The 20,189-nt window shown below is 48.3% G+C and overlaps 1 protein-coding gene across 1 annotated transcript in view; it reads right to left on the minus strand.

Annotated features, from left to right (window-relative positions):
* PNKD (PNKD metallo-beta-lactamase domain containing) overlaps positions 1 to 20,189 on the minus strand; it is a 78,222-nt gene that overhangs the window by 34,514 nt on the left and 23,519 nt on the right. The gene's annotated exons all lie outside the window — the stretch shown is intronic.

A 20,189-nucleotide genomic window follows, 5' to 3' on the forward strand; every position in this document is an offset into this window, starting at 1 on the left:
AGGCGGAGGTTGCGGTGAGCCGAGATTGCGCCATTGCACTCCAGTCTGGGTAACAAGAGCGAAACTCTGCCTCAAAAAAAAAAAAAAAAGACTATAGCTAGGTTATTATAATTGTATTAAGGCTGAGCTTAGTGGTTCATCCCTGTAATCCCAGTACTTTGGAAGGCTGAGGCAGGTGGATCACCTGAAGTCAGGAGTTCGAGACCAGCCTGACCAATATGGGGAAGCCAAGTCTCTACTAAAAATACAAAAATTAGCCAGACATGGTGATGTATACCTGTAGTCCCAGCTACTCAGGAGACTGAGACAGGTGAATTGCTTGAACACAGGAGGCGGAGGTTGCAGTGAACCAAGACTGCATCACTGTACTCCAGCCTACGGCCTGGGTGACACAGCAAGACTCTGTCTCAAAAAAGAAAAAAAATTGTGTCAAGGTTAATTTCTGGGCAGTTAAGTAATATTTGAACATTTCGGGAAGCTGGTGGCAGGTATAAAATCTTAAACAATTTTTTTTTTTGGAGATAGAATTTTGCTTTTGTTACCCAGGCTGGAGTGCAATGGCAGGATCTCGGCTCACTGCAACCTCTGCCTCCCAGGTTCAAGCAATTCTCCTGCCTCAGCCTCCCAAATAGCTGGAATTACAGGCGCCTGCCACCACGCTTGGCTAATTTTGTGTTTTCAGTAGAGACAGGGTTTCTCCATGTTGGTCAGGCTGGTCTAGAGCTCCTATCCTCAGGTGATCCACCCGCCTCAGCCTCCCAAAGTGTTGAGATTACAGGTGTGAGCCACCGCGCCCAGTGAGATCTCCTTATACATTTTCACAAATATTTTGTAAATCTGAAATTACCTCAAAATAAAAAGTTAAAAAGATATAGAACACACATGAATAGAAGAATGTTCATATGTTGATAGAGTTTTTTTATTTTGTTTTTAAGATGGCGTTTTCACTCTGTCACCCAGGCTGGAGTACAGCAGTGAGATCTTGGCTCACTGCAACTTCTGCCTCCCAGGTTCAAGCGATTCTTGTGCCTCAGCCTCCCGAATAGCTGGGACTACAGGTGCGCACCACCATGCCCGGCTAAATTTTGTAATTTTAATAGGGATATGGTTTCACCATGTTGGCCAGGCTGTCTCGAATCCCTGAACTCAGATGATCCATTCAATGTAGCCTCCCAGAGTGCAGGGATTACAGGCGTGAGCCACCTCTCCTAGCCAGGATTTTTTTCTTTTCTTTTTTTTTTTTAACAGGTGTGGCAGATCCTGGTGGTCAACACCCATTCTCCACCCCTCCCTTTTTTCCTTGTTAACCCCTATTTTGCCAGCTCTCCTCTGAATAGCCACAGCCTTCAGGTGACTCCCCACCCCTGGTGGGTGGATCTTGCTTGGTCCAAGCCAACTGGTACAGATATTGCCAGCCAAGCTATTGGTTAGACCCAGGAATGTAATGCAATTCTTGTCATCAGATAACAATAGCAAATATTTAAATAGTACAAATCACAGGCTAGGCACTGTTCTAAGTGCTTTACATAGATTAACCCTCAGCTCTCACAACAAATGCAATTACATTTAACATTACACAGATAGACACACGAGGTACTGAGATCAGGTCAATGGCTCCAGGTCACACAACTGATTAGATGGGAAGGCAAATAGGCTGGAGGCCTTCTAGGAAGGTTCTCCTTGTTCTTAAAAAGGGATGGGCTGGGTGTGGTAGCTGACGCCTGTAATCCCAGCACTTTGGGAGGCTGAGGCGGGCAGATCACAAGGTCAAGAGATCCAAACCATCCTGGCCAACATGGTAAAACCTCGTTTCTACTAAAAATACAAAAATTAGCTGGACGTGGTGGCATGAGCCTGTAGTCCCAGCTACTCAGGAGGCTGAGGCAGGAGAATCACTTGAACCCGGGAAGTAGAGGTTGCAGTGAGCCGAGATAGCACCACTGCACTCTAGCCTGGTGACAGAGTGAGACTCTTTGAAAAAAAATAATAATAATAACAAAAATAAAACAAGAAAAAGAAAGAAAGAAAAAAAAAGAGATGGGCTGGGTGCAGTGGCTCACGCTTGTAATCCCAACACACTGGGAGGCTGAGGTGGGCGGATGATGTGGTCAGGAGATGGAGACCGCTTGCCCAACATGGCGAAACCCCATCTCTACTAAAAATACAAAACATTAGCCTGGTGTGGTGGCAGGTGCCTGTAATCCCAGCCACTTGGGAGGCTGAGGCAGAAGAATCGCTTGAACCAGGAGGCGGAGGTTGCAGTGAGCCAAGATCATACTACTGCACTCCAGCCCGGACAACAAGGGCAAAACTCTGTCTCAAAAAAAAAAAAAAAGAAAGAAAAGAAAAGGGATGAGGATGTACAATCACGTGTTACTTAAGTACAGGGATATATTCTGAGAAATGTGTCCTCAGGTGATTTCGTAGTTGTGCAAACGTCATAGTGTGTACTTACACAAACCTAGGTTGACTGGTCTAGCCTATTGCTCCTAGGCTACAAATAGGCATGGCATGTTACTGTACTAATGCTGTAGGCAATTACAACACAATAGCAAATATTTGTGTATCTAAACCTAGAAAAGGTGCTGTAAGGTGGGGCACATGGTGGCTCCTGCCTGTAATCCCAGCACTTTGGGAGGCTGAGGAAGGCAGATCCCCTGAGGTCAGGAGTTCAAGACCAGCCTGGCCAACATGGTGAAACCCCGTTTCTACTAAGAATACAAAAAATTAGTTGGGCATGGTGGCGGGTACCTGTAATCCCAGCTACTTGGGAGGCTGAGGCAGGAGAATCACTTGAACCCAGGAGGCAGAGGTTGCAGTGAGCCGAGATCGTACCACTGCACTCCAGCCTGGACAACAGCAATATTCCATCTCAAAAAAATAAAAAAAGCTTAAAAAAAAATCTAAAATGCTTCCGCTGGGCGCAGTGGCACATACCTGTAGTCCCAGCTACTCAGGAGGCTGAGGTGGGAGGATTGCTTGAGCCCAGGAGTTCTGGGCTGTAGTGTGCTATGCCAATCAGGTGTCCACACTAAGTTCAGCATCAATATGGTGACCTCCTGGGAGCAGGGGACCACCAGGTTGCCTAAGGAGGGGTGAACCGGCCCAGGTTGGAAACAGAGCAGGTCAAAACTCCCATGCTGATCAGTAGTGGGATCTCGCCTGTGAATAGCCACTGAGCTCCAGCCTGGGCAACATAGCAAGACTCCATCTCTTAAAAAAAAAAAGAAAAGAATAAAATAAAATTGGCCGGGCACAGTGGCTCACGCCTGTAATCCTAGCACTTTGGGAGGCCAAGGTGGGTGGATCCCCTGAGGTCAGGAGTTCCAGACTGGCCTGGCCAACATGGTGAAACCCCATCTCTAAAAAAATAGTAATAAATAAAATAAAATAAAATAAAATGCTTCCAATCTTTGGTTGACTGGCTTATGGGGTACCATTTGTTTATTATTTTTTTGTGCTTTTAAAATATTTTCTCAACTTCTATAATGATAACATATTAATATTTTAATTAAAAAATTTTTTTATTAAAACAAAGAACGTAGTCCTCTCTGCTGTCTCTACCTTTCATTTCACGTCCATTCTCAGGCCACTCAACTGGGCCCCTGCCTCTACCGCTCCATCCTCAGGTGGCTCTGTCCCCTTGAAGGTCAAACCCATTTGTCACTGTTCAGCCCTTATCACTGAACCTCTGGGTGGCAGCTGTGACAATGGAGCATGCCTTCTTTTTCCTCTGCCTTCCCTGCCACAGTCTCTCTGGCTCTCCCGGCTCTTCTTTCCTCTCTCTGACAAGCTCCCCTTCTGCTATCTCTACATTCATTACTTACAGGCTACCCGCTGTATACTCATTACTTCTGTATACTCATTACCTTGGGGCAACGTTGTTAATCTAGTCAAACCTCATTCTCTTTCTCTCCACGAGGGCCTGGTAATCTGCATGGAGCTACTCTGAGGATTAACTATGATTCCCCAAGGAAAGGGCACTGCCCTTGGGCCATCTCAGGTACTCCACACATGTTCATTGATATTATTGATCTCATTCTTGCAACATCCGCATCTGTCCTGGTAGGTGCTCAAGTCCACATTTTATGAATGAATGATGAGAGGGTATGATCTTTGCCTCCATTTCCCATTGCATCATCCAAAATCAGGCCCTTGGGTCCTCATGCCTGGCCCATTGCAGGCATCTGTAGCCCCTAGACATCAGTTCCAAGCAGGGGCTCCCCCTGCTCAAAGGCAGTGTCTACACAATCAAATTTGCATCCCTTGGTTTAGCTACATGGTCTCAGCCCAGTTCTCTAGTGTGTGGTGCTCCTGCTGCTCCCCTCCATATGCTTCCTGTCTCCCAGGCTGCCCTGGATGCCATCCTGGATTTCTGCCCCACACCACCTGGAGAAATCCTTTTAAGGCAGCCTCCTCAAGATACTAGGTACCTTCTGGCCCTACCATACCCCACGGGACAGGATACCCTCCCGGGAGTAACTGTAACTAATGAAGGTCCAATTCTCAATCTGGGGAGTCTGGCAGCTCTCAAGGGAGGAGGGAGGAGAGTGAGTTTAGTCCCCAAAGAGGCTGATAATGCCTTTCCTTTGAGTATAGCTCCTTTAAGGCTAAAAATAAATCCAACCCCCTCTTCGAAGGCTTTTCTGATTACCACAGTTATTTGCATTGCCTGGTCACTACTCTATCTCCAGACCCTGGAAAAAAAATGTCATTTCACAGACAAACAGAAATGAATGGTTTGGTTATGGTGGCGGGGGGCGGGGGGCATACCCGAGGAGCCACTGCCTTCCTTTACAAGACTGTGACCGCTAGGCCGGGCATGGTGGCTCACGCATGTAATCCCAGCACTTTAGGAGGATGAGGCGGGAGGATGGATTAGAGGATCATCTAATTCGAGACCAGCCTGGGCAACACAATGAGACCCCATCTAAAAAAAAAAAAAAAATAGCCAGACATGGTGGCATGCACCTGTAGTCTCAGTTACTTGGGCAGCTGAGGGGAGAGGATCGCTTGTGGTTGGAGGTTGAGGCTGCAGTGAGCTATGATTTTGCCAGTGCACTCCAGCCTGAGTGACAGAGTAAGACCCTGTTTCAAAAACAAATGAGGGCTGGGCTCGGTGGTTCACTCCTGTAATCCCAGCACTTGGGAGGACAAGGCGGGTGGATCACGAGGTCAGAAGTTCGACACCAGCCTGAACAACATGGTGAAACCCCATCTCTACTAAAAGTACAAAAATTAGCCAGGCCTGGTGGCACATGCCTGTAGTCCCAGCTACTTAGAAGGCTGAGGCAGGAGAATCGCTTGAACCTGGGAGGCGGAAGTTGCAGTGAGCCAAGATCGCGCCACTGCATTCCATCCTGGGCAATAGAGCAAGACTCCGTCTCAAACAACAACAACAAATGAACATATAAACTAACAAGCAAAAACAATACAGAGCTCCCTGTAGGCAAAAAATGGCACCCTCCACGTGTTTATCTCTCTCTCACCCCCAGCACCTTGCACCGGGCTTGACGCATGGAGCGTGATAATGTTTGTTCGGTTGTGTGAGAAGGAAGAACAGAATAACCGAATGTAGATTGTTGACTGAGCGCGAGGCCTTTGCACACACCTTCACATGCGGTATTTCATTGTCATGACTCCACAAGGAAGGTGACAGTCGCCCCACTTTAGAGATGAACAACAGAGGCTTGGAGAGGCTAAATATCTCGTGCCATCACAGAGCTAACAGGCAACAAAGTCCAAATTCACTTCTGGTTTTATCTGACCACCAATTCCATGCTCTTTCCACTGACCCTGTGTCACCCGCCTGGGTAGAAAGCATGGCAGTCAGTATCTTCCGGGAAACAGATGACACACGTAAACTGGCAAAGCTGAGGAGCGCTTGATAAAAGTTAAGTTTTAGTGCTCTACAAGGCTACCAGCAGGTGCTGGAAGCAATCTCCAGGCGAGTGACACTGTTGCCACCCCTGGGTCTGAAGGGTCAGGAAGGGAGCCATTATAAAACATAAATACAGGCTGGGCGCAGTGGCTCATGCCTGTAATCCCAGCACTTTGGGAGGTCAAGGCGGGCGGATCACCTGAGGTCAGGAGTTCCAGACCAGCTTGGTCAACGTGATGAAACCCTGTCTCTACTAAAAATACAAAAAGTTAGCTGGGTGCGATGGCAGGCGCCTGTAATCTGAGCTACTTGGGAGGCCGAGGCAGGAGAATTGCTTGAACCTGGGAGGTGGAGGTTGCAGTGAGCCAAGATAGCACCACTGCACTCCAGCCTGGGTAACAAGAGTGAAACTCCATCTCAAAAACAAAAACAAAAACAAAAAAACACAGACAGAGCTGTGTGGACAGGCCCAACTAATAGGGGCTGTGACCACTGATTGAGGGATAAACTGGTCTGGGGCGGGCCTTCAGGGAGGAAGGAGGAGACAAAGCCCCCACCTCCACTCCCATCTCCTCCTACAGAGCTCCACTGCCAAGCCCAGCTACAGCTGGAGGACCAAGAGTCCACTGAGGTGTCCACAGGACCAGCTCTAAGCACGGTAGAGAAGAGGGAAGGGGATGTGGGGAGCAAATGGAAGCCAGCCAAATGAGACCAAAGAAATGCGGGTCTGGGACAGGGGTGGTGGGGTATTGACACCTCAGGGTGGAGGCTGGCATCATTGCTTTTCATTCTGTGACCAAGGTGGCTCCTCACCACCTTCCTGCTCTCAGGCTCCATCCCCTCAACCCATTTGCTGCTCAGAGCCAGGGTGATTCTCCTAAAATATCACCCAGATCATGTCCCATGTCCCAGCCCTGCTCAAAATCACTCAATGGGTTCTCTTTGTAAACCAAAAATAGAATTCAATCTCTCCCCCCAACAATCTGAATGGAGTCCCTCCTCTGCCAGGGCATTCCAAAGTTAACCTGAAAGACTGGTTCAGGGCTGAGCCTGGTGGCTCACACCTGTAATTCCAAGGATTACACCTTTGGGAGGCTGAGATGGGCAGATCACTTGAGGCCAGGAGTTTAAGACCAGCATGGCCAACATGGTAAAACCCTGTCTCTACTAAAAATACCGAAAAAATTTATCCAGGTGTGATGGCAGGCACCTGTAATCTCAGCTACTTGGGAGGCTGAGGCAGAAGAATCACTTGAACCCAGGAGGCAGAAGTTGCAGTAAGCCAAGATGGTACAACTGCACTCCAGCCTGGGCAACAGAGTGAGACTCCATCTAAAAAAAAAAAAATGCCAGGTGCAGTGGCTCACGCCTGTAATCACAGCACTTTGGGAGGCTAAGGCAGGAGGATCATGAGGTCAAGGGATGGAGACCATACTGGCCAACATGGTGAAACCTCATCTCTACTAAAAATACAAAAATTAGCTGGGTGTGGTGGTGCACTCCTGTGGTCCCAGATACTTGGGAGGCTGAGGCAGAAGAATCGCTTGAACACTGGAGGCAGAGGTTGCAGTGAGCTGAGATCGCGCCATTGTATTCCAGCCTGACGACAGGAAGACTTCGCCTCAAAAAAAAAAAAAAAAAAAGGACTCCAGGTCTTTAGATAAGATCTCTTTCAATCAACTGCCAATCAGAAATTTTTATAATCTGGAGGCTCCCCTCAACGCACACACACATTCTGTGCCCTGTCCCCCCCGCCCTGACTGCTTCAGGCCACGTGTTCTCTGGGTCTCCTGAGGGCTGTGTCAAGAACCACGGTCACTCATATTTGGTTCAGAATAAATTTCTTCAAATATTTTACAGAGTTTGACTGTTTTCATTGGCATCTTTAGGGTGAAATGTGAAGTCCTTAAGGAGGCCCTGAGGCTCTGTAGACCTGGCCCCTGCCACCTCCACAGTCTCCTCTTGGGCTATGCCCCAGTGCCCACCACTCTCCAGCCACACCGCTTTCCTAGAAGTTTCTGGAACACGCCAAGCTCTTTCAGCTTGAGGCGTGTCTCCACACCTTCAGCTTGGTCCTTCTGCTGAGAGGGGTCATAGCACCCTTGCCCGCCGCCCCCACACCTTGTCCCCTACTTCCCTGCAGCTACTCTTTCATGCCACCTTCTGCCAATCTAAGTGAGGTGCCTGGGTGCCATTCTTTTAGGGGACTGAGTCAACTTTCCTTCAGTGCACGTATTACAGTTTGTAACGATACCTTTGCTTATGAGATGAGTTGCTAATATCTGTCCTGCCTTCCTCACTTACTGTAAACTCCAAGAGAGAGGGGACTGTATTTTATTTGCTTCCATTTCCCTACAGGTCTGGCACACAGTTGGCCCCTCCATAAATGCTTGCTAAATAAACAATAGCACTAGGGTTGAGTCCCAGCTATTAATAAGGGGTTCCCCTTTCTTTTCTGCCCCCCTTTTTTTAAGACAGATGGTAGCTCAGGCTGTTGCCTAGCCTGGAGTGGCACAATCACAGCTTACTGTAACCCTGACCTCCTGGGCTCAAGCCAACCTCCCACCTCAGCCTTCCAAGTAGCAGGGACTACAGGCACGCCCCACCATGCCCAGCTAATGTTTTTATTTTATTTTTAAGATATGGATCTCACTATGTTGCTCAGGCTGGTCTCGAACTCCTGGGCTCAAGAGATCCTTGACGCTGGGATTCCAGGTGTGAGCCATTGTGCCAGCCAGGGCTCCCTTTTTCTAGCCAAGTAATGCTAGTCAGAGTCTGACCCCTAGTGGTCATATCTGGGAAATGATTGTGACTTGCTCCAACCCCTTCCTAGATCTCAGTTTTTGACTTGTTGGAAGTAAATGGAACTCAGTAAAAAGTACTGAGTGCAGGCTCTGGGCTAGGCATCTGACCAAGATGAATTATGACCTAGACCCTGACCCTCAGAGCTCCCCCTCAAGCCAATGGCCAGCACTATAGATCTGTGCTGTATCATGTGGTAGCCACTAGCTACCATATGTGGCCATTGAGAACTTAAAATGTGGTTAGTGTGGCTGGGCACGGTGGCTCACGCCTGTAATACCAGCACTTTGGGAGGCCGAGGCGGGTGGATCACGAGGTCAAGAGATCGAGACCATCCTGGTCAACATGCTGAAACCCCGTCTCTACTAAAAAATACAAAAAATTAGCTGGGCATGGTGGCGCATGCCTGTAATCCCAGCTACTCAGGAGGCTGAGGCAGGAGAATTGCCTGAACCCAGGAGGCGGAGGTTGCGGTGAGCCGAGATCGCGCCATTGCACTCCAGCCTGGGTAACAAGAGCGAAACTTCGTCTCAAAAAAAAAAAAAAATGTAGTTAGTGTAACTGACTTTTAAATTTTATGTCATTTTAATTCATTTAAACTTGAATTCAAACATTGGCTGCTCTATGGAGTAGCCATTCTTTATTCCCTTACTTTCTTAATAAACTTGCTTTCACTTTACTCTAAAAATAAACCTTGATGCTTATTTCAGTTATTGGAAAACCCCCAAGTATGTACATTGTACAAAGACTTTTTAGACTTGATGTAAATACAGATCCTATATTTCTGATGAAAAATTAACATCCTAATTGAGATAGATATGCTGTAAGTGTCAAATACACACCAGATTTTGAAGACTTAGTATTTAAAAATCCCATTAAAAATTCACCTGTTGCTGGGCGTGGCTGTTCACGCCTGTAATCCCAACACTTTGGGAGGCTGAGGCGGGTGGATCACTTGAGGTCAGGATTTCAAGACCAGCCTGACCAACATGGTGAAACCCCATCTCTACTAAAAATACAAAATTAGCCAGGTGTAGTGGGGCATGCCTGTAAGCCCAGCTACTTGGAAGGCTGAGGCAGGAGAATTGCTTGAACCTGGGAGGCGGAGGTTGCGGTGAGCTGAGATCGCACCATTGCACTTAGCCTGGCAACAGAGAGAGACTCCATCTCAAAAAAACAAAAGGAAAAGAAAAGAAATGTAGACTGTCAACCTACCAAAGCAGAATCTGCATTTTAACATGATCCCCAAGCGATCTATCTGCACATTAAAGTTTTAGAAGCAGTGTCTTTTAGACAACCAAGTGGTGATATAGGCAGTAATTCTCTGATTGCTTGCTCAGAGGCATAGGAGGCAAGGTGGAGGCTGAGGGTGAGGCTGCAGAGGCGGTGTGGGAGTTCTGAAGTAAGCGGAGGAAGCGTGAAGTAATTGCCTAGGATGGGTGTGTTAGTATGAATGGAAAGTTAGTATTCATGAACCTAAAGTGAGATCAGTCAGAACCACTGCAGAGCTGAGTCAATGGTCACCTTTGGCTGTGTGGAGGCAGAGCTGAGATGTTGCTGCTGAGAACCATAAGGCAGAGTTGAGGCTGCATGCAAAGGAGTAATTATAATACTGAAATCCATGTTGGTCAAGGAGGAACGTCAGGATGTGAGGGATAAGAAAGAGGTGGTTGGCCGGGCGTGGTGGCTCACACCTATAATCCCAGCACTTTGGGAGGCCGAGGCGGGTGGATCACAAGCTCAAGAGATCGAGACCATCCTGGTCAACAAGGTGAAACCCCGTCTCTACTAAAAATACAAAAATTAGCTGGCCATGGTGGTGCACGCCTGTAGTCCCAGCTACTCGGGAGGCTGAGGCAGGAGAATTGCTTGAACCCAGGAGGCAGAGGTTGCGGTGAGCCGAGATCGTGCCATTGTACTCCAGTCTGGGTAACAAGAGCGAAACTCCGTCTCAAAAAAAGAAAGAGGTGGTGGTCAGGCGTGGTGGCTCACTCCTGTATTCCCAGCACATTGGGAGGCCATGAGAGGAGATCACTTGAGCCCCAGAGTTCGAGACCAGCCTGGGCGACATGGGGAGACCTCATCTTTACAAAAATTATAAAGATTAGCTAGGTGCAGTGGTGTGTGCCTGTGGTCCCAGCTACTCAGGAGGCTAAGTTGGGAGGGTGGCTTGAGTCCAGGGGCTGAGGCTGCAGAGAGCCATGATTGCTTCACTGCACTCCAGCCTGGGTAAGAGCAAAACTCTACCTCAAAAATAAATAAATAAATAAATAAATAGGCCGGGCACAGTGGCTAACGCCTGTAATCCTAGCACTCCGGGAGACCGAGGCAGGTGGATCACCTGAGGTCAGGAGTTCGAGACCAGCCTGGCCAACCTGGTGAAACCCCATTTCTACTAAAAATACAAAAATTAGCTGGGCATGGTGGTAGGCACCTGTAATTCCAACTACTTAGGAGGCTAAGGCAGGAGAATGGCTTGAACCTGGGAGGCGGAGGTTACAGTAAGCCAAGATCACACCACTGCACTGCCATTGCACTCTAAGTTGGGCAACAAGAGCGAAACTCAGTCTCAAAATAAATAAAATCAAATAAATAAATACATTAAATAAAGAAATAGGTGTTAAGATTAATAGATTGATGATCCTGATATGGTCAGAGAATTGTCAAATCACGGTCACAGAGCTGGAAAGACAGGAGATGGTGGTCAGAGTGTGGGGTGCCTGGAATCGAGATGATGGAGGGGGTGCAGTTATTGGTAAGGAGAGGTTCTCAGGCAGCTAATATCTTGGGTTGGGAATAAGAGGAAATTGCTGTTGGCTTTTCCTGGGGAGTAGAGTTGTTTAGAGAAAAGCAAGTGAACGATGAGAAGGAGCTTCCTAACTGGGGGGCAGGAGAGTGGGAAGATGGAGTCCAAGATAGACGAGGAGGGGGCTCGAAAGCTGAGAATCCCCAGGTCGGTCTGGCTGTCGGAGGTGGCTGAGGTCCATGGCGAGAGGGCAGGGTGTGAGGGCACAGCTGGAGCCTGGCCCTGCTGAGCTTGCAGCTCGGGCAAGTCCATCCCTCCAGGCCCTGCTTAGTGTGAAAGGAGGTTATGTTCACCGCTGGGAGAATGACTGGCTTCTATCTCACAAACAACAATAACAATGGACATTTTAATTCTGCCCCAAGCACTTGACAACTGCTATTTTTCATTCTTACAACTACCCTATATTATTAGCTCCCTTTTTATAGAAAAGGCACCAAGGCTCACAGCAGTTAAGTAATATGCCTAAGGTCACACAGCCACCAAAGACATCTGAACTTGAATCCAAACCCCGGTCTGTCTAGCACCAAAGCTTGCTGGTGTGGCTGGCGATTCACCTGGGAGCCTTTGTTTATACCTCCACTGAAGATTCTGACTCACAGGTCTGGAAAGTGGTATCCCCAGGGGAACATGCATGTTTTCACGAGCAGCTCAGGTGACTCTGAGGATCAGGGGACACTGGAAAGCACTTTGCTGGCCCTGACAGCAGCATGGTGGATGCTAGGCTGGCTCCGTGGCCCGGCTTCCAGTTCTAGCAGTTTCAGACACCATCAACATCGCCACGCGCCTTTCTCACTGCCTTTCACTTAGATGTCCTCAGCTGAGGGCGGTTTCAGAAGTCATAGGAGGTAGACAATTGCAGCATTATTTCCTTTTTTTTTCTTTTTCTTTCTTTCTTTCTTTCCTTTTTTTTTTTTATTTTGAGACGGAGTCTTGTTCTGTCACCCACACTGGAGTGCAGTGGCATGATCTCGGCTCACTGCAACCTCCCACCACCATCTCCCAGGTTCAAGCGATTCTCCTGCCTCAGCCTCCTGAGTAGCTGGGACTACAGGTATGTGCCACCATGCCCAGCTAATTGTTTGTATTTTTAGTAGAGACAGGGTTTCACTTTATGTTGGCCAGACTGGTTTCGAACTCCTGACCTTGGGTGATCCATTGGCCTTGGCCTCCAACAGTGCTCGGTCACAGGCATGAGACACTGCAACCAGCTGCAGTATGATTTCTAAGTAGAGAGATGGGCCCTGGGCCTCACAGTCCTTTAGCACCAGAGTGTAACAAAACCCTCACTCCTGAGACATCCAATTCCATCATTCTTTCCACTCCCTATTTCCTTAGGAAAGTGCTAAATAATGTTTATGAATAATAAGGCCAATTTTTAGGGGGAGGAGCCCCATGCCCCACCCCCACCTCCCCCATACATCTATCATTCAAGCCTGAGAGCCTTCCCTCACCCCACCTTAGAATATTAGCATTCAACTTAACAGATGCTGGGTCAGGGCCGTGCTCAGGCCTAGGGGTGAATGAGACATTGTCACTGCCCTTCAGTGGGGAGAAAGAAGCACATTCACCTCAGGCTGGGTTCAATGCCTCCATTCAGTAAATATGTCCTCTGAAAAAAAGGCAAATTTGCCTGGGCACAGCCTGTAATCCCAGCACTTTGGGAGGCCAAGGCAGGTGGATCACCTGAGGCCAAGAGTTCGAGACCAGGCCGCCCAACATGGCAAAACCCTGTCTCTACTAAAAATATAAAAATTAGCTGGGCACGGTGGCACGTGCCTGTAATCCCTTGAGAGGCTGAGGCAGGAGAATTGCTTGAACCCAGGAGGCAGAAGTTGCAGTGAGCCGAGATCGTGGCACTGCACTCCAGCCTGGGTGACAGTGTGACACTTTGTGTTAAAAAATAAATAAATAGCCGGGCGCGGTGGCTCAAGCCTGTAATCCCAGCACTTTGGGAGGCCGAGACGGGTGGATCACGAGGTCAAGAGATCAAGACCATCCTGGTCAACACGGTGAAACCCCGTCTCTACTAATAAAAAAAAAAAATTAGCTGGGCATGGTGGCGCGTGCCTGTAATCCCAGCTACTCAGGAGGCTGAGGCAGGAGAATTGCCTGAACCCAGGAGGCGGAGGTTGCGGTGAGCCGAGATCGTGCCATTGCACTCCAGCCTGGGTAACAAGATTGCGAAACTCCGTCTCAAAAAAAAAAAAAAAAATAAATAAATAAATAAATAAAACAGAAAAAAGGCAACTTCTTTGAGAAAGTTAGTTATCAATGCTTGGGTGGAGTGACATATTAAATGCAGGGTAATCAGGCAGCTATGAGAAGAGTTTGGAGGACCAATTAGTGGAGCCCTGGGGCTGGGCTGGAGGGTGGAGACAAAGTTCTCCGGATTCACTGCTCCAGTTAAGTTCTCCCCACCCATGACTTTTAGGTTCCACCTGGGCCCACCCCTTCCAAGCTACCACCACCCCCTCCCACCAATCACTAAGCTTTAGCTACATCAGTCCTAAAATAAACATCAGCCTAATCCCTCTTACTCCCCAACCCCTCTTGCTGCAGCCATGGACTTGACTCCACTCTCCTCCAGATAGCCTTACCAGAAAAATACAAAGGCTCAGCTAAGTGTGAATTTCAGAAAAGCAATGAGTACTTTTTTAGTGTTAAGTATTTCCAAATATTATATGGGGCAGTGGGATACGCTCACATGAAAAAAAACTGGCCAGGCGCTGTGGTTCACGCCTGTAATCCAAGCACTTTGGAGGCCAAGGCAGGTGGATCACCTGAGGTCGGGAGTTCAAGACCAGCCTGACCAATATGGTGAAACCCTGTCTTTAAAAAAAAAAAAAAAAGAAAAAAATTGTTTGGCCAGGCACGGTGGTTCATGCCTGTAGTCCCAGCACTTTGGGAGGCCGAGGCAGGTGGATTGCTTGAGCTCATGAGTTCGAGACCAGTCTGGGCAACATGGCAAAACCCCATCTCTACAAAAAATACAAAAATTAGCTGGGTGTCGTGGTGCTCATGGCTGTAGTCCCAGCTATTTGGGAGGCTGTGGTGGTGGGAGGACGGTTTGAGCCTGGGAGGTGGAGGTGGTGGCGAGCCAAGATCGCACTACTGCACTCCAGCCTGGGTGACAGAGCCAGACCTTGTCTCGAGAAAAAAAAAAGGTTTATTGTTTAAAAAGCTGGGACCCTACCCCAGGGGCACCACCAGAGCCTCCTTGACCCTCCCAAACTCCCTCTAGGTGGCTTCCCACTGCTCTCAGGGTAAAATCTCAATTCCTGGCCCCCTGCCTCCTTGCCCAGCCCTATTTCCTACCCCTTCTACCCTACTGCACCCCCCACCTCCCATCCTAGCTTGCTGGGACAACTGGCCCTAAGCCCTTCGCCCTCCGCCCTCTGCCTGGAGAACCCTCTCCCCTCTTCCCACTAGGCTGGCTCCTAACAAACCTTAACACTCGAGTCAGATGTCAGCTCCTCTGAAGACCCTTCCTGAGCCCCCACCCCTTTCCTCACACTGGATTAGGAGCTTTCTCTGCTCTGGGATCTGGAGGAACCAAGTGACTATTTCTTTACCTGCCAGCATTTGTCAAGCTGTCAACATGGTAATAACCTGTCCTTTTACTGGCTCCCTTAGATTGTGAGTTTCTTGAGAACAGAGGCTGTGTCCTTTCAGCTGTCTTATTTCTAGAACTGGAAATTCCTGTCTCCTTGGCAGACAATAAGAGCTTACTTAATAATTTTGCAGATAAGGCCCAAGAAAAGAAACATCGTTTATTGAATGCCTATTGCCCTTGAAGCACTGCTGCTCTGAGCCAGCTGCTTCAGGTGTTTTTTTTTTTTTTTTTTTTTTGAGACAGAGTTTCGCTCTTGTTACCCAGGCTGGAGTGCGATGGCGCGATCTCGGCTCACCACAACCTCCGCCTTCTGGGTTCAAGCAATTCTCCTGCCTCAGCCTCCCAAGTAGCTGGGACTACAGGTGTGCGCCACCATGCTCAGCTAATTTTTTTATTTTTAGTAGAGACGGGGTTTCACCTTGTTGACCAGGATGGTCTCGATCTCTTGAGCTCGTGATCCACCCGCCTCGGCCTCCCAAAGTGCTGGGATTATAGGTGTGAACCACCGCGCCCGGCCTCAGGTGTTATTTTTGATCCCACAGTCAGAAAAGGGGCTCCGGAGGAAAAGCACGCAGCAAGGTTTGTGTGGGCTTGCCTCATGTGCCCCATGTTCCACTCCCCCAGTAGGGCGGATGTGAGTCACCGGTGATTGCTGGCTGGAAAGGGAATTTCCTTGGAGACCAATCGTCCTGGTGGTTCTAGAAAGTGGAGGGTTTTTCTGGAGAAGGGGCCTGCTATGTTCTGAATGCTGTTGTCCCTGCTCCATTCATTTGTTGAAACTTAACCCTCAATGTGATAGTATTAAAAGGTGGGGCCTTTGGGAGGTGATTAGGTCATGAAGTGGAACGCTCTGGAATGGAATTCCTGCTCTTAGAAAAGAAGCTGGTGAGGCCGGGCGCGGTGGCTGTCCCCTGTAATCCAGCATTTTAGGAGGCGGAGGCTGGTGGATCACGAGGTCAGGAGATCAAGACCATCCTGGCTAACCCGGTGAAACCTGTGGGTAACCCCACATATAGGCACCGAGGAAGGAGAGCTAAGCAGAATCCTGGCACAATTAAGGCCTGAAGAATATCTCAGTTTATAGTGTTACTACTCAGTGATTTCCTTTTTTATAATCTTTATATAATCATATATTAGTTTCTAGAATTAGTGCTTGAAGATTATCTGTTTATAGTGTTATGAGTGCCTAAAGAATATTTCCCTACATATATATATAATTATATATTTGTTCATAATAGGAGGAATGCCTAGAGTAGACACAGTACAGAGCATGAATTAAGAAATAAGCAGCTTATATCAGAAGAATGCCTAGAGCAGACACAGTGCAGAACATGATTTAAGGCAAAACAGTTATACCAGGACAACAATCCATGGCCCAGGTGGCAACGTTCAGTGTCGTAAAGATACCCGCTGTATGGCAGGCTTGGGGCAAGAGCCACTCCTCCTGATAAAGGAGTTGTAGGACCTTGCTCCAGTTCTTGTGGAAGGCTGCCCTCAGACTGGCAATTGCACCTTGGTGACTGTGAACTTTATCAGCTCTTGTTACTGTGCTGCTTGAAAAGCATCTTCCCACAGAAATCACTGGAAGCTGCGAGCAGGTGGCGGTAACCCTGACAACTCTGTCACTACTGTGTGACTTAAAGCATTCCCCCATAAATCTTCTTAGAGGTAGCTTGCCCATAGACAGAGGTATTGCCCACTGCACCCTCTTCACTGCGCATGACCCACCTGCAAGCCTTGGTGACCTAATGGGGGTGGACCCCTTACTGCACACGGCCCTTGCCTCAATGACCTAATAGGAGTGGACCCCTTGCTGCTCACTGTCCACCTCCTAGCCTAGGTGACCTAATGGGGGTGGGCCCCTTTTTTATTGCTCATGACCCTATCACTATCCTTAAAGATGATTTCACTCACTGCCCTGCCCCCTAACCTATACACAATAAATACTCACGCTACTGGACATTCAGGGCCTCGCCTGACTCTGCTCACAGGTGGCGTGGCCCCCCGAGCCCAGCTGTGTTTTCCTTGTACTTCTGTGTCCTGTCTCTTTATTTCTCGGATCCTGCGCCTCAGCATAGCATAAGGACACCCAACGACCCTGTGGGGCCTTCAGCCCTACAGAAACCCCCTCTCTACTAAAAATACAAAAAAATTAGCTAGGTGTGGTGGCACATGCCAGTAGTCCCAGTTACTCAGGGGGCTGAGGCAGGAGAATTGCTTGGACCAGGAGGTGGAGGCTGTAGTGAGCCATTGCACTTCAGCCTAGGCGATAAGAAAGAGACTTTGTCTCAAAAAAAAAAAAAAAAAAGGAAGCAAAAAAGAAGCTAGTGGCCAGGTGCAGTGGCTTGCACTTGTAATCTCAACACTTTGGAAGGTGGAGACAGGAAAATTGCTTGAGCCCAGGAGTTCAAGACCAGCCTGGGCAACATAGTGAGACCGTGCCTCTACAAAAAATACAAAAATTAGCCAGGTGTGGTGGCGCATGCCTGTAGTCCCAGCTACTTAGGAGGCTGAGGTGCAAGGATTGGTTGTCCCTGGAGGTCAAGGCTGCATTGAGCTGTGATTGTGCCATTGCATTCCAGCCTGGGTGACAGAGTGAGACCTGGTCTCAAAAATAAATAAATAAATAAATAAAAATAAAGAAAAGAAAAGGCTGGTGGGGGGGTGGTGTCTGTTTGTTCCTTCCTTGGTCATAAAAGGATGCAGCTAGACAATACCATCTATGAAGAGCAGAGGGAGCCTTCATCAGACTCCTAACCTGCTGGTGGCACCTTGATGTTGGATTTCCCACCCTCCAGAACTGTGAGCAATACATTTCTGCTGTTTCTTTTTCTTTTCTTTTTTTTTTTTTTTTTGAGACAGAGTTTCACTCTTGTTGCCTAGGCTGGAGTGCAATGGTGCGATCTCAGCTCACTGCAACCTCTGCCTCCCTGGTTCAAGTGATTCTCCCGCCTCAGCCTCCCGAGTAGGTGGAATTACAGGCATGCGCCACCACACCTGGTTAATTTTTGTATTTTTAGTAGAGATGGGCTTTCTCCATGTTGATCAGGCTGGTCTCAAATTCCCAACCTCAGGTGATTTGCCCACCTTGGCCTCCCAAAGTGCTGGGATTACAGGCGTGAGCCACTGTGCCCGACCACATTTCTGCTGTTTCTAAATTACCCACTCTAAGGAATTTTTGTGATAGTAGCCCAGATGGACTAAGACACAGTGCAAGTGTAGAGAGCATGAAAGGACGTCGGAGATCTGGCCGGATTCCACGGGGCCATGCATTTCACCTAGGGCTCTACTCCTTGAGTAAGGGGGAGACAGAAACTGAGGAGAACTCTACTTGCTCTGGTGAGATCACACCGGCTCTACTCCTTGAGTAAGGGGGAGACAGAAACTGAGGAGAACTCTACTTGCTCTGGTGAGATCACACCTTGGGTGGGGACTTCCTAAAATGAGGTTCTTGGCCCATAGAATGTAAATTGAAGGGTGTCTGGGGGAGCTAGCCCACCAGAATGGCCACCAGTCCCCCTAAGTAATTCCTACTTAAACTATATCTACATAAACATACATAGTGTGTGTATGGGGGACAGTTTTAAAAACATCTCTGTTAGGCCGGGCGTGGTGGCTCACTCCTGTAATCCCAGCACTTTGGGAGGCTGAGGCAGACGGATTACAAGGTCAGGGGTTCCAGACCAGCCTGACAAACATGGTGAAACTCTGTCTCTACTAAGAATACAAAAAAAATTAGCCAGGCATAGTGGTTCAAGCCTGTAATCACAGCAACCCAGGAGGCTGAGGCAGGAGAATCACTTCAATCCTGGAGGCAGAGGTTGCAGTGAGCTGAGATCTCATCAGTGCACTCCAGCCTTGGCAACAGAGTGAGACTCCTTCTCAGAAAAAACAAAATCTGTTTTGGGGCTGGGCACAGTGGCTCATGTCTGTAATCCCAGCATTTTGGGAGGCCAAGATGGGCCTCCCAAATTACAGGTGTGAGCCACTGTGCCCGACCACATTTCTGCTGTTTCTAAATTACCCACTCTAAGGTATTTTTGTGGTAGTAGCCCAGATGGACTAAGACAGAGCCCAAGTGTAGATTGCGTTGAGCTCAGGTGTTTGAGACCAGCCTGGGTAACATGGCGAAAACCCGTCTCTACAAAACAAACAAACAAACAAAACAAAACAAATAAAACGAAATTAGCTGGGCGTAGTGGCACACACTTGTAATTCCAGCTACTCAGGAGGCTGAGGCTGAGAATCACTTGAACCCAGGAGGAGGAGGATGCAGTGAGGAGATGGCGCCACTGCATTCCAGCCTGGGCGATAGAGCGAGACCCTGTCTGAAAAAAAAAAAGACATTCAGTGGTGGTGTGGTGCTGAGCTGTAGCTATTAACACGAGATAAGCACTTTAAACAGAATTGGTCAACTACTGGCAGCCTGATGTCATGGAAAGAACTTGGACTTTGGAACCACAGAAACTCAGGCAAGCCTCAGTAATGTTTCTTTGCTTTGGAATTGAGACAAAGTCTCTCTATGTTGCCTAGGCTGGGTCTCCAACTCCTGGGCTCAAGCCATCCTCCTGCCTTGGCCTCCCAAAGTGCTAGGATCACAGGTGTGAGTCACCATGCCCAGCCTCCAGTAATATTTCAAAACTTCTCTGAACCTGTTTCCTCACCTGTAACTGTATTCTTTGCTACTGGATTCTTCACTGGGTTGAGGTTTAAGCCTAGGGACAAAGGCCCCCAGCCCAGTGTAACCTGCTAACAGTAGTAATCTACATCTCAAGTCAGGACTTCGGAATTCTGACTCCAGGAAAACACCAACTTTCCTGGTTGAGTAATTTTTTGTTTTTTGTTTTTTTGAGACAGAATCTTGCTCTGTCACCCAGGCTGGAGTGCAGTGGCGTAATCTCGGCTCACTGCAACCTCTGCCTCCTGGGTTCAAGCAATTCTCCTGCCTCAGCCTTCTGAGTAGCTGGGATTATAGACGAGTGCCACACGCCGAGCTAATTTTTGTATTTTTGGTAGAGACGGGGTTTCATGATGTTGGTCAGGCTGGTTTTGAACTCGTGACCTCGTGATCCACCTGCCTCGGCCTC

The sequence above is a fragment of the Aotus nancymaae genome, unplaced genomic scaffold (genome assembly GCF_030222135.1).
Source record: "Aotus nancymaae isolate 86718 unplaced genomic scaffold, 86718_ANA_hifiasm-v0.15.2.pri h1tg000008l, whole genome shotgun sequence".
Lineage (NCBI taxonomy): Eukaryota > Metazoa > Chordata > Mammalia > Primates > Aotidae > Aotus > Aotus nancymaae.